Here is a 14,568-nt window from a genome sequence, read left to right on the forward strand (position 1 = left end):
TATAATGCTGACTTCTGGTACGAACATAGGGAGTTGTTGACCATATATATCTGAATCATATCTCTAATGTCTGGTTTTTATTACTCAGACATTGTGCCAAGCTAACACTGGAGAGGAGGTCAGATATACAAGAGAGGATTGAAATAAGTCTTTTCAGGTGAATATCGATAGTTTCCTCCTGCTCTCTTCTTACTGGGTTATAAGGTAGACACTAAATCTTTAACTGGTCTAATATCTGTGGCTTCCTGGATGGGATAATTTACACTCTTATTTTTCTCTGGTATGATGCCTGCACATATGTTGCACACAATAATACTCTCTTGAGGTGATGGGGACTATACTTACTTCTCCCAGACATTTTATGATTTGTAGGATTTTAATGGTGGGCTTTGTATATATTTTTGTTACAGCCCTGAGGAAGTCTATGTGTGAAATTTACACACAACGAAACACGTGTTGGCAACATTATTATCCGCATTGAATTGATGTATTGAAGATTATTTTCTGGAATTTGGAACTTACCTGGAACTTTGGAATAAACTCTGAAGACGACTAAGAGACATTGGCTGACTAAATGTTATTTGGAATTTGAATTTTGTGGTCTGCTGAATATTTTGGAGTACAAGTATATTTGGATATACTAGTTTATATTATTTAATTGAGTGCTCAGAGGTATACATTACTCTGTGGTTGTGTGTTGATATATAGAGGTCACTAATGTCGACCAGCACTTGCATTCACTCCAGAAGACTAAACAAATGACCATTGGGAGCACACATAGGGAAATATAGGTTTACTATCCTTCACGTCACACCTGCCTGCCTCAGCAACATGTTGGCAGCTGAAATTGTGAAGTTGATACAAGTGCAGGTTAATGTAAAAAAAAAATCGATATCTCATCTCTACACCGAGCAAAGACATTGGTGCCACTCCTCCAAGTCCTGCATGACGCCTCATCCAGTGGGCTTCATACTTCACACTTTCATGAGAATGTTAATAAATAAGTAGGCTGAAAACATAACTTATTCCAAAATATACAACAACATTTTAATTGTACTCCCTGCCTACAGTTGTGATCGCCTTGTACCCCCCTCTGCCATCATTTCGTCTTCCTTCCCTTCTCTCCTTGTGGTATCTTAGCCCCCTCCCCCACACTCTTAAAGTATCCCCTCTATCGTTTTATCTCATCCTCTCCCTTTCTCTAGTTGAATAAAAGACAGAAGCATACATAGATTGTGTGAGCATATAAAATATGTATGTACTCGGTTGAATTGGGTACACACAAAATATTGTACAGTGTGACTCTCATTCTGCATGTTTACTGAATGTACAGTTTGGAGGCATGTAGGAGTAAAGCTATACGTGGCAAACACACTACAAAGCTAGCTGACCAATATGGACTGCCAGGTGGCATTCTTGGGGCAGGCAGCAGGACACTGTGAAGGACAAGTCCTGTGCCACGCAAAGCTCCATTGAGAAGAAGTATTCCATAGTATTGGCTCTCGAGACATAACATTGGCTCTGCCCGATCTCTTCTCTTGTCCCTGACTCTCTGCCCTTACACTGCCAACTTCTTTTTTAGTTATGTGATGTTTACCAGTTATTCCAACTAAAATGTGGCTTGGAAGCTTTCCCATCCCATCCCTTCCCTCCACCCCACCCCACCCATCCTGCCTCCAGGACGTGATATCAGCTGGAGCCGTGCCACCCTCAACCTCACGGCAGCCTGGGGAGTTTGCCATGCTTGTTGTTGAATGTTATGGGGGTGACAAGTCCTCTTTAACATGCCCACGGGCAGGTTTGTCCTTTGGACACCCCTGCTCCCTTGAAATTGCATTCTTAATTTGCGAATTTCTAATGGTGAATCACAAATTAAGAATGTCATTCCCATTCATTCCTATGGGCCTCTAGGCCCATAGGAATGAATGGGGTGGTATTCCTTAATTGCGATTCTCAATTAGAGAATCCCAATTAAGGAATTTTAGGGAATCGCTATTTTTTGAGCGATTTTTTGATGCATTGCATTTTGCAATTCCTTAATTGCGATTCCTTATTTTTCGCAATTAAGGAATCATAAAATGCAATATTGATGCATGTGCCCGCATGGTCTGTGGAAAATATAAACACACTTACCAATGCTCACAAACAGTCCTAGGACTATTTAATAGGACATTAGTTCATTACAACGCTAATACCACCTACCAACGTTGTTACTGCAACACCATTTTACAGTTCTCTCTTTATAATAGTAGTATAGATATTGCTTTGGTCAAAAACACACCTTTAACATACAAATTAACGGCAACATCATTACACTTTTTAAAAATATTACACTCACTTGATTAACATGGTGAAGCGGAAGAGTCAACTTTCAAGGACGATATATATAAAACACTGGCACAAAGGAATAAGCGCATACAACAAACACAGCTACATGATCACAAGGACTTAACAAACATCGCAGATACATATACTTTGGGAGTTTAACAGCCTATTCATTACAACAGTGACCACCCATCAACGTCCACTACTATACACAATAACAGTTTTGAAACAGGCATACCTCACATTTACCATCATACACCGGAAAAAAAAATGAAGACATACCTCATACTTCCACTTAAAAAATTACAACAATAACAGCTCCAACACAACTTACAGAACAACCTTTACTTATGCTTCCAAAAACTGTACATAGCCTCAAATCAGCATTCAACTACAGACCACTTATTGACTACATGAACAATGCAGATGTTATAATTGGAAACATGGACAGTGTCTGTACCAAGTGCTACGCACAGAAATGGAAGGCAGAACCTAAAGGCAATATCAATAACATACAAGAGCCACCTCCAATCAATAAACAACTACTTGATGGCACTCACCCACTTTCAAATAATTTCTTAACAAACACACGCCGCTAATACTCTATTCCAAATGACATCCTTTGGTGCTAATGAAGTCAAAGAAGGCAATTTCATGCCTACTTTTAAAATACATGGACAGTTATACCACTTAATTGGCAGCATGCTTCCACAAGAAGGAAAGTCCCCACAGTTTCTACAAATATATTTCCTTTCTGCAATGCAACAAGTTGATGCACGATCACACATGATCCCAAGCTTAAACAGACAGCTTATTGAAGAACTACAAAGCACATTGCACACTCATAACACCTACATTCGGTCACTTAAATACAACTATGAGATGCATTCACATGATGAAGATTTAAAAATTATCATCCACGCTGATCAACGCCCTCCAAATACACATCCAGGGAGATATAATACACCAACAACTGATGAAGTTGCTGTTCTTTTAGTAAATGAAAACAAAGGTTAGGTTAGGTTAGAACTGTATTTCTTGAGCGCACGGCTACCCAGAACGGGTGTCCCGGCGCTTTGGCAGAGAGTCCTGAACACAACCAAGAAAAAACCCAGCGACAGAAACACTGTAGGCCCACTGGTTAGGTGGAGAATAGGAGCGTCTTGAGCTCCTTTCTAAAGGCCAGAAGATTATTAGCCTTGCGGAGTGATAGAGGGAGCTCATTCCACAACCTGGCCGCCATAAACTGGAAAGACCGGCCTCCCATCCGCACGCGTTTGATCACTGGTATCTCCACTTTAGCCAGGTCAGCAGATCTTAAACTCCTCCGGGGAACGTAGCGAACAATCCGCTTCCTGAGGTAAGCTGGGCCAATGCAGTGGAGGGCTTTAAACGCCAACGTAAGGACTTTGAAACTAATTCTGCTGGGAATAGACAGCCAATGCAGTTTTCCACGCAGTAGAGAGGCACTGGCTCTCCGTGGAAGGCCAAAGATGGCTCTGGCCGCCGAGTTTTGGACCACTTGCAATCTGGATACCAGATATTTAGGCAGACCAGCGAAGAGTGCGTTAGCGTAATCTAAACGCGAACCCACGAGTGCTTGCACAATGTTCTTGCGATATTGAAGGGAAAGCAGTGGGAGAAATTTCCTCACCATCCTCAGGATACCAAAACATTTTCCCGCCAGGCCCGTGATGTGGGGACGAAAGGAAAGACTGTCGTCGAATACCACACCCAGATTTTTTACTTGGGCAACTGGTTTCTCAGGGGGGAACATGTCGGAAGGCCACCACGATTTCCAGCCAGGGTCTTCAGCACAGCCAAAAAAGAGCAACTCGGACTTATCCGAGTTACATTTCAGGTTCTGGTGCTGAAACCATGCAAAAACAGCACTTAGGCAGTCTCTGATTCTGTCGCCATTAAAAACCTCTCCCTTCCTACAGGTGAACAGGAGCTGGGTGTCGTCAGCGTATGAAATGACCCGGGCTCCAAATGCCTCCGCGACCTTCGCCAAAGGGGCCACATAAATGTTAAAAATGGTGGGGCTCAGGATGGATCCTTGAGGCACCCCCACCTCTAGCGAAGGCATTTCCGCGGAGAACGGAGGAGCCCAGATCACCTGCCGACGGTCGGTTAAGAAGGATTGAAACCAGTCCAACACCGTCCCCCGCAGACCGACCTCCCAGAGTCTTCGGAGGAGGCCGGCGTGTGGGACGGTGTCGAATGCCGCCGACAGGTCCAGCAAGACCAACATGGCCTTTCCCCCAAGATCAAGCGTCTCCCTGATGGCGTCGGTCACCTCCACAAGAGCTGTCTCCGTACTATAGTTAGCACGGAAACCAGATTGGGAGTCATGCAGCAGTTTGTTATTCTCTATAAAGGTGGTAAGAGTGTGCTGAACATGTTTCTCCGCCACCTTCGCCAGAGCAGGGAGGAGGGAGATTGGTCTGTAGTTGGCCCACTGTAAAGGGTCGAGCAGAGGCTTCTTAATGAGCGGGAGAATAAGAGCATGCTTCCATTCTTTAGGGACCACTCCAGAACTCAGAGACATGTTGAGCAAGGGGTTCAGCAAGTTGTTAATAGCTGGTGCCACCGAGCTCAGGCATTTGGCCGGACACGCATCCAAGGGGGATCCAGATTTCAACCGGGAAAGCAGCTCCAGAGAGGACTCGCGGGATAGCGGGGGGAACGTCGAAAGAGTGGGCACCTGCTCGGCTGCAGCGGATGGAAGGACCTTCAGATCACTTTCCACAGCTGCGTCCACTTCCAGGGACTCCACCCGATCGAAAGAGTCCTGAATCCTACGGATCTTGTCCACAAAGAAGTCAGCAAGCTGCTTGATCCACTCCTCAGTATGGGAGTGAACCCTAGCGGCCGCTACCGGTTCTGTGAATTCCTTCACAATTCGGAATAGTTCCCGGCTCGTGTTATCAGCCTGGTCTATTCTATGCTCGAAGTAGATCTTTTTAGCTTCGGCAATCTGTCTGTGGTAAGATTTTATCGCACCCCTGTACTTCAGTTTCTCCTCAGGCGCGTAACTGCGCCGCCAGAGCCTTTCAGCCCTTTTGCAGTCCTGGCGTGTTTTCCGCAGAGTAGCGGTAAACCAAGGAGCGGAATCCGGGCAGGGGGCTGTCCTGACCGGTTTCCGAGGGGCGAGCTCCTCGAATCTTGTCCGAAGCCAGTCCTGGACTAGCGGCAGGTCGACTTCTAAGTTCCCAGTCGTAATGCAAGGGTGTGCATGGAGTGCATCAGCGAGCAAATCAGCTGACACCAAGTGAAAGGCTCTCGCTTGACGAGACCCATCCTTATAAGCTCTTTGGCACGTCTGGAGCTCAGCTAACAACACGAAGTTAATTAAATAATGGTCGGACCATAGAACCGGCAAAGGGGAGGACACCTTAATTGGCACAGTGGAAAAGATTAAATCCAATGTATGCCCTTTCACGTGCGTTGGACTATCGATGAAAGAGGTCAGTCCGAGCATCTCGGTAATGTCCCGTAGTTTAGATGCATCGGCGTCAGTTGACAGGTCCATGTGAAGATTTAAGTCGCCCAACAGTACACAGTGTGCCGATCGCACACAGGGTACTGACAGTGCCACCTGTAAATCCTCGAAGAACGAGCCTAAAGGCCCTGGAGGTCTATAGATCAGAATTCCTGTGCAGGTATGTGAAGCCGACAACTGGAGACTAAAGCCCAGAGCTTCACAGCCAGCGATATTATCTACAGGATAAGAGGTGCAAACAAGGGACTTGTCAACAACTAAGGCCACCCCACCACCTCTGCCTCCAATTCTATCCCTCCTTAAGATGGTAAAGTTGGGGGGAAGGGCACTAGCGATGTCCGGTTCGGAGCCAGCCCCCAACCAAGTCTCTGTCAAAAAAAGACAGGAGAGTTTCGAAAGCGTAAGGAGGTCCCAAATTTCCATGGAATGACGCGCCAAGGATCTGGTATTTAACAAGGCGCACTGACATTCCAAGGGGAGGGAGAGGGGAGCGCGAGATGGAGATGATAAGGGACGCCAAGAACAACCAGGGCACCCTTTAGCCAGATGTCGACCTCCAGGGAAAAGACAGATACAGCCACTTTTGGGGGGACGGAGCGCACATAAAGCGGCCGCACTATACCTAATCATCCCACACACCTACCCTAGATGCCAGAGTCCCGCCTCGGCCGCCTCCGAGACGCTGACGAGCGCAGACGGGCAGGACTCTGGCACGACTCAGGCGCAGTGAGGGCGCCACCGCTGCGCGAACCGCTGCGCGATTTCAAGCGAGCTTTAAATAGCGTGCTCTCCGCGTCCCAGCTCACCTGGACGCTCCAAGATGGCGCTCACACTCCACTCCACTACCCAAGGCCCACGCGACATTGTCTTACATACCCGAGAAGGAATATTACGTCAAGTCTCCGAATTGCATAGATCATATGACCCCTTACAATACCCCATTCTATTCCCAAGAGGGGACAATGGTTATTGTCTAAACATACCACAAGCAAACAGCGGTAAGAACAAAACTGTTACATGCATGCAATACTATGCCTATACTCTAATGGTTAGATCAACAACTTTCAATACCTTACATTGGTTTAGAAATCTTTTAAATCAATATATTGTGGATATGATGGCAAAATGATCACCGAAAGGCTCGACTTCATACGCCGCAATCAAACACAACTATGTGCAGAAAACTACATAAACTTAAAAGATGCACTCAATCAAGATCATCACCTTCAAGCTTCGGATATTGGACAACACGTCATTTTACCGGCTACCTTTACTGGCTCGCCCAGGTACATGCACGAAAAGACACAAGATGCAATGACATACGTTAGGCACTATGGGAGACCTGATTTGTTCATCACCTTCACATGCAATCTAGAGTGGCCAGAAATTTAAAAATAATTATTTCCTAAACAAAGATCATGAGATAGACATGACATCGTTGCACGTGTATTCAATTTAAAAGTGAAAGCACTCATTAAAATATTAACGCAAAAACATATCTTTGAATATGCCAAAGTTTACGTATTTACCATTGAATGGCAAAAGAGGGGACTGCCACATGTGCACATCCTATTGTGGCTTGAACCTAAAATACAAGCTGACGAAGTGGATATCATTATATCCGCTGAGCTGCCAGATCCTGTCAACGATGAACAACTATTTTTGATTGTTAAAAAGAACATGTTGCATGGCCCATGTGGTGAACACAACGGGCCCGATTCACAGAACTAACTTAAGACAAAATCCTAAACTTACTACTTTTGGTATTCACAGAAGTTAGGATTTTGCCTTAAGTTTGTCTTAAATCAAACTTAAAACAGACTTAAGTTCGGATTTTGTCTTAAGTCTGTCTCAAGTTTGTCTTAAGACAAACTTAAGACAAAATCCTAACTTCTGTGAATACCAAAAGTAGTACGTTTAGGATTTTGTCTTAAGTTAGTTCTGTGAATCGGGCCCTGAGTTCTATCACCATGTATGAAAAATGGTATTTGTACAAAAAAATACCCGCGCCCTCTCACTAATGAAACAGAAACTGGTGTTAATGGTTATCCCATTTACCGTAGAAGGAGCCCACAACATGGCGTACAAACAATCACAATGACTGTTAGAGGCCAAGAAATTACTGTCGATAATCAGTGGGTGGTTCCATATTCACCTGTACTATGTCACACTTTAAATGCTCACATTAATATTGAATACTGCTAATCAGTGAAAGCTATTAAATATATTTGCAAATATATCAACAAAGGCTCAGATCAAGCAACTGCTACTATTGCAAACAAACATAATGAAATTGAAACATATCTCAATGGCAGGTATATTAGTACATACTTATCGGGGGGGGGAAGGATCACTTGTCCTGCATAACTCTGGGTATGCTGTAACTGTTCCGAAAAGTCCCAATATTAACCCTCATGCACGTGCTGGTAAGTGGTGTGGTATAAAGCGCTATATCTTTTTATCCGCTGTCCCTCGCACGTGTGTGCATAATCATTGGGTTGTTTTTGTCATGCAACCTCCATCCAGGAGGTATTACCCATTGTTAAAACAGTAGTGATTAGTGATAGGTGATGTGAAAAAGTGATGGCTTAAAAATGTCTCTCTTAATCAGAAAAATTATTTATTGATTCTGTATTTGGAGGCAACAATTTAAAAGTTGAGTGGGTGAACGTGAGCTATTATGACTCGTTCACACTAAGTGAAAAGGTCGACATGTTTCAGCCCTTCATAATGCCTCAGGGGTCATATGGGCTTTCTTCAGGACCGTGATGTGAATTAGAGACCTCTCACGTCCCTAACAGTGAAAAAATAGTAAGATTCAATGGAACATAGCGTTTTGTTGCTCCATTTGGGGTCTAAAAGTACCTGAAAAATAAGGACATAATAGACAAGGGTAAGGGTAAGGGGAAACATATAAGACTATCACACTGGTAAATGCACCAGGAACACATTTAACGCAATCTTGCGCAGCAACTAAAAAATGGCAATACTTAGCACTGTCCACCCCTCTCTAGGGATAGGGTCAACTCACTCGTGATTGGCAAAGTGGTACAGATGATTCCATCGGATATATAGAGATGGCAAGTTTATGGGCGGTTAAATTTAAGAGGCAAGTAGTGAGGCATCGGTATACGGACGCCTTATTATGATTATTTATTGGAACGTGTTCGTTCGTAACTTAGTAATACTCATGCACGCATTCATTCTACAGCGTAGTTATTGTAAGCTGCTTCGCATTGTTTATCCCGCTCTAAGGGTCAGGTCGGCACACTCGTCGTGGGCATTGTGATCATTAATTAATTAAGAGGCAAGTAGTGAGGCATCGGTAAACGGACGCCTTATTATGATTATTTATTGGAACGCGTTCGTTCGTAACTTAGTAATACTCATGCACGCATTCATTCTACAGCGTAGTCATTGTAAGCTGCTTCGCATTGTTAATCCCGCTCTAAGGGTCAGGTCGACACACTCGTCGTGGGCATTGTGATCATTAATGAATCATTGACCTTACAAACATGAAAATAATAGCACGTATTGGTTCCGGTGGCGTGTATTAAATCGTGTCGGTTTTTCAACGCATACGTGTGGTGATTATCAACGCTTTCATTCTCATTCAAGTAGTTGGCACACATGCGTTCGTTCTACAGCCAGCACATTGTGTCACTCGGCAGCGTACTCATATTGTGCTGCATGCTCCCTGATGTTAACAGTCGAGAAAATGTTTTAAACTACTCGTTGTCATTAACACATACCTCCGTTCTCGGCTATGATAAGCCTCTTCGGTATCAGGGTGGGTCAGGGGAAAGGCGTGGCTTGGATGCCGAGGAGGTAGGCAGCGTGAGCTCGGAGCTCCGTGCCCGATCCCGGAAAATATCCTGAAAATTCATTCGAACCCCGAGATAAAGGACATTATCCGGTACTGGACGGTACTGCGGAGGGTCCGGGACCCGCGGAAGACGACACCGAGCCTTCCCGCAGCAGTAACTTAACTTCGAAAGCTGAACTCGGCCGAGAAGTCGCGGACCCCAAAATGGCGGCGATGGCATGAGATCGCTTGTGACGGAGACATCTGCCCGGAGACCCACTGAAGACCGCTCCCGGACACGCTAGAGGTGCTGGCGGCCGCGTCGCGCCTCTCCCCAGGTGTTGGTAGAACTTTGGGCGCGCCCTTGGGCGGTGGTTGAGGACCGTCTCCTGATTGGGGCGACAACGGTGCGACAGTGACTCGGAGACGAGAACCCCGGATCTCAGGCGCAACTGGCGCTGGCCGAGCCACGACCGCTCGGTGCTTCCTGCCTCTTGGTGACATTTCTGGACCTGAGAACCCGGCCGGAGGACAGTGCCCGGCGACGCTCGGAGGACGACCAGGAACATATTTGAGGACCACCGCCCATCCCGGCCCAGATGGGGAAACCGAAGGGGAAGGGGGATGGCGCGACCGACACTGAGGCGGCGGAAGGAGCAGAGAGAGACCAGGCGGCGTTACAGCGGATGCAGGATCGCATCCTGGAAGCCATCGCCACCACAAAGGATGCCCTACAGCAAGATATAGCTCAGGTGGCAACGGGCTTGGGCCTCCTGAAGGCCGACCACGACAAACTTAAGGACAGGGTGAAATCCGTGGAGACCACGGTTAAGGACTTAGCCCCGGCCCAGGCAACGGTGAAGGCCCAGATGGCCGACGTGATGGACCGTCTGAAGGTACTGGAAAGGAGGGCCGAGGATGCAGAAAACAGGAACAGGCGCAACAACGTACGCCTAGTGGGCCTGCCGGAGAAAATTGAAGGCGACGACATGGTGGGCTACTTGGATAACTGGCTGCGGACGGAGGTGGCACCTGAGGGCCTGTCCCCCTTCTTCTCCCTGGAGCGGGCACATAGAGTTCCGGCGCGTCCGCCAGCCTTGGGCCTTCCTCCTCGCCCGGTGGTGTTCAAGTTGCTCCATTACCGGGACAGAGACTGGCTTTTACAGAGGGCGAGAGAGGCAGGGCCCTTTCAAGTGGAAAACAACAGAGTCACCATGTTCCCGGACTACACGTTTGAGACTCAGCGACTTCGGGCAAACTTCTTGTCCCTCAAGCGCGAGCTCCGCCAGGAAGGCATCAAGTACTCCCTGTTGTTTCCAGCCAAGCTAAGAGTGGTGGTGGACGAAAAGTCTTTATTCTTTACGACTTCCGCGGATGCATGGGACTGGTGGGATACTTATAAGGCAGGAACGGACGGTGCTAAGGCCAGGGAGGAAGAGGCCAAGATGGAAAAGCCGATCAGACAGTCCCAACGGATCAGAAAGAATCGCAAGAGGACCGGGAAACCCTCGATGTCGCAGACGGAGGCGGAGAGGCAGGCGGCCCTACAGGCGGTGGTGGACTTATCTAGAGCCGCCAGGACTCAGTCTGGGAAGGGCACGGATTCGGAGGCCCCGGGAACGGGCTCAGAGACAGGACAATCGGAATTTGGTGGAGCCCGGGGCCCTATTGTGACGCCGCAGACCTCGGGAGAGATACTGGAGGCGTGTTGAACTGGTTTGGCGGAATGGACTCGTTGGTTGGACACCGGGGCGATGGACCCGCAGCAGTGGAAAGACATTGATTGAGGTTTTGGGGATCTGTACTGTGGGGATTGTGGGGTGGAGCGCGCGGGGCTGATTTGTTGGAGGTTTTATAGCATTGAGCCGCGCCTTACTGGCCCCTAAGGTCATCGCAGTGGGGACTGCGAATATTACCACCTTTCCTTGAGGGGTGATCGGGAGTGTTGGTTTGGATGGGGGTACTTCCAGTTGCGGGGGGGCCTGTCCTGGGGGGGTGGGAGTTGCGAGCAGTTGGGGTTGCTCAAGGGGTTGTAGTTGTTGGAGGGGTTTGGCTTCCTGTTTGGAGAGGGTGGGGGGGAGGGCCCGTGGTCGCGGGACTTAGGCGAACACTGTTCTTTGTTGTATGGTCCGGTTGTGTAGGGGGGAATGGCTAGTACTGGAGCGTTGAAATGTGTGACCTGGAATGTGCGGGGCATGCAGTCCATGACGCGCAGACATAAGGTTCAGGCGTACCTCAAGCGTAGGGGGGTTCACATAGCGTTCCTGCAGGAGACGCACCTAAATAAGCAGGAAGGGGCGGCTCTACAAAGGCGCTGGAGGGGGCAGTTATTCTACACGACATTTTCAGCATTTGCGAGGGGGACATTGATTTGGATACGGGCGGGGGTCCCCTTCCAAGTCTCGAAGTCATCGATAGACCCAGAGGGTAGATATGTGGCGGTGGAAGGAAGGCTGAGAGGCAGGATGATATCGCTCTGCAATGTGTATGCTCCTAATGTAGACCTGCCCGCTTTCTTGTCTAACGTCTCGGGCAAATTGGCGGGTTACTTGGCGGGGCCGGTCCTCCTGGGGGGGGACTTCAACTCGGTTGAGGATGTGCTACTAGATAGGTCCCATCCCCCGCTACGCGCGTCCCCAGCACATAGGATCGCCAAGCGTAGATTAGAATGGCAGGAGAGCTGGGCCCTCACGGATGCATGGAGGGCGTTGCACCCCACCACTAGGGATTACTCCTTTCACTCGCACCTGCATGATTTACATGTGAGGCTGGATGCGTTTCTTTGTTCGGAATGTGTGCTCCCTGCGGTGGGAGGGGCGGAATACTTGGCAAGGACGATATCGGACCACAACCCCTTGTTGATGTCTCTGGAATGGATGGTGACTGTTAACTGCGTGCCAACATGGCGCCTGCAACCTGACACCCTGGACGACTTGTTGTTCAGGGAGGCCCTGAGTGACCGTATCGAGAGGTATTTTGAGGAGAACAGTGGTTCGGCTTCCACGAGGGCGGTTGAATGGGATGCTTTCAAGGTGGTGGTGCGGGGACACTGTATTGGGCACACGGCAGGGGCACGGAAGACTTTGTTGGATGACTTAGACAAGGCTGAGACACGGCTGAGGGATCTTGAGAAGAGGCGCCCGAATCACCCAGAATTGCAGGAGGGGCTTAGCGGGGCGCGGGAGGGGCTGGCGGTAGAGCTAGAGCGGCTGCGTAGCTTCGACCACAAGGCGTACGTGACGAGGGCGCATGCGGAAGGTGATAAGGCGGGGGCGATGTTGGCTTGGCTTGCTAACCCTATCCGGGGGGGAGGGCCGATCATGAGGATACAGGAGCCAGGGGAGGAGCCTTGCCACACCCAACCCGGGATCCTGAACAAGTTCCGAGCTTATTATGAGGGGCTCTATCTGAGTGGTGATACGGGAGGGACGGAGGAGCTTGAGGAGTTCTTGGACGGGCTAGAGTTGCCGCGAGTGGAGGACTCGGAGGCAGAAGAGTTAGGGCGGCCAATCTCCCTCGGAGAAATAGGTTGCGCTGTAAAACAGATGGCTAGAAACAAGACCCCGGGCCTTGACGGTCTACCGATCGAATTTTATGGCAAATACCTAGAGCATCTTGCTCCACGGCTGCGCGAGGTATACAATGAGGCGCAGGAGAAGGGCCGACTCCCGGGCTCTATGTGCGAGGCCCTTATGATCCCACTCTTGAAGCCGGGCAGAGAGGGTGCGGCGCTGTCCTCGTACCGTCCGTTATCTATGTTGACGACGGATTACAAAATCCTCAGTAAAATTCTGGCCAACAGATTGCTGGTGCACATGACGAGCCTGGTTCATGGTGACCAGTGCGGTTTCATACCGACACGCAACACCACTCATAACATCCGCAGACTCACGAGACTGATGGGTGTGGACTGGCCAGACACCGTCTCCCCATTTGTCCTGTCCATCGACATCGAGAAGGCATTTGACAGCCTCGAATGGGGATACCTGTATGAGGTGATGCGCCGCTTCGGGTTGGGAGACGGATATATACAGTGGACCAAGGTCCTCTATACTGAGGCGGTGGCGAGGGTCCGGGTGGGTGCGCTGATCTCGAGACAATACCCGATCAGGCGTGGCACTAGACAGGGTTGTTCCCTGTCCCCGCTACTGTTTGCGTTAGCAATGGAACCCTTCGCTGCGGTAGCCAGACTGGGCCGCCACTACGCAGGTTTGCCTTTTAGGGGGAGGCCGCACCTCATCTCCCTTTACGCGGATGACTTGTTGATGTTTTTGGCCAATGCCGGCGCCGAACTTCAGGGGGCGCGGAGGCTACTGGAGCAGTTCGGTAGGTTATCGGGCCTGAGGGTCAACTGGCCTAAATCCTGTCTGTTTCCCCTGAGGCCGGGAGAGCCGTGCCCACTCACTGCTCAGGAACTCCGGTGGGAGCCGCGCTGCCTACATTATCTAGGGGTCTATGTTTACCACACCCCGTCCGACCTGCTGGATGGCAACGTAACTCGCTGTATTAACGCCCTGCGTGGATCTATGGACTTCTGGGCGACTCTACCGCTCTCTCTGGCTGGTAGAATTTCCCTGCTTAAAATGATAGCCCTGCCCAGGCTTTTGTACTATTTTAGGACACTGCCGGTATGGATCCCGAGTTCGGTTTTCAAACGCCTGAGGTCACTGATTATAGCGTTCCTGTGGGGCACGGGTAGGAGACGCATAGCGCTCGACACGCTGCTACGCCCCAAAGATGAGGGTGGTATGGCAGTGCCGGACTTCGAAGGATATTACCTCGCTGCCCAGCTGCAGACTTTTACTCAGGAGGTGGCGAGAGTTTATAGAGGTCCCGAGGACGCGAGAGTCGAAGGCACCCCGCGACACGTTCTGGCTTATATCACGCTGCACCAGAAACTCCGAGTGGGAGACCTGACGGTCGAGGAGCAGAC

This window comes from Lissotriton vulgaris, chromosome 1_2 (genome assembly GCF_964263255.1).
Source record: "Lissotriton vulgaris chromosome 1_2, aLisVul1.2, whole genome shotgun sequence".
Lineage (NCBI taxonomy): Eukaryota > Metazoa > Chordata > Amphibia > Caudata > Salamandridae > Lissotriton > Lissotriton vulgaris.